Below are 281 nucleotides of genomic sequence, written 5' to 3'. Positions count from 1 at the left end.
GAGGAAGCGCGGCGCTGGCGGGAGGTGGCCGCTGGCTGCCCCTCGCAGGCCCGGCGGCCCCACATTCCCTCGGCGACAGACTGCGTTTTGCACGGCACCCCAAGGCCTCTTCCCCCACCCAAAAAAAAACCCCAAACCTAAACCCTACGTATGAACTGGTGTTTTCTCATTCTGAGCTACGCGCGGCTTCTCTGGCGTTGCGTTTCAGAGGGGATCGCCAGAAGATGAGCTTTGCGATGAGGGACTCTGCGCCGTGTTTTCTCGGCGGCTCTGAGAGCCGG

This window comes from Charadrius vociferus, unplaced genomic scaffold (genome assembly GCF_000708025.1).
Source record: "Charadrius vociferus isolate BGI_N301 unplaced genomic scaffold, ASM70802v2 scaffold56, whole genome shotgun sequence".
Lineage (NCBI taxonomy): Eukaryota > Metazoa > Chordata > Aves > Charadriiformes > Charadriidae > Charadrius > Charadrius vociferus.
Note: the sequence above shows the minus strand (reverse complement) of the source record.